Source organism: Myotis davidii, unplaced genomic scaffold (genome assembly GCF_000327345.1).
Source record: "Myotis davidii unplaced genomic scaffold, ASM32734v1 scaffold586, whole genome shotgun sequence".
Lineage (NCBI taxonomy): Eukaryota > Metazoa > Chordata > Mammalia > Chiroptera > Vespertilionidae > Myotis > Myotis davidii.
The window spans coordinates 869,513-869,903 of NW_006296809.1; positions in this window are offsets into that span (position 1 = coordinate 869,513).

Below are 391 nucleotides of genomic sequence, written 5' to 3' on the forward strand. Positions count from 1 at the left end.
CACGTCTCCCCCACGGGCACAGGCCAGGCGTGGGGCCCAAGGTGACCTTGTCGGGATAGAAGAGATTCAGAGACTAACAAACAGGAGAGTTATTCATAAAAATATATATATTCATCAGTGTAAATACGCATATAGATTTCAGAGAGGAAGGGAGAGGGACAAAGAGAGAGAAACATCAGTGATGAGAGAGGAAGGGGCCATTGACCGGCTGCCTCCTGCACGGCCCCTACTGGGGATTGAGCCAGAAACCGGGCATGTGCCCCGACTGGGAACCCTTCAGACGGGTGCCCGGCTGCCGATGAAAAGGACACAGTCCCTGAGGGAGCAGGGTGTGGGGGAGCCGGGCTGGGCCCCCGCTGCAGGGAGGGGCGGAGTGGCAGAGGGTGGTGGG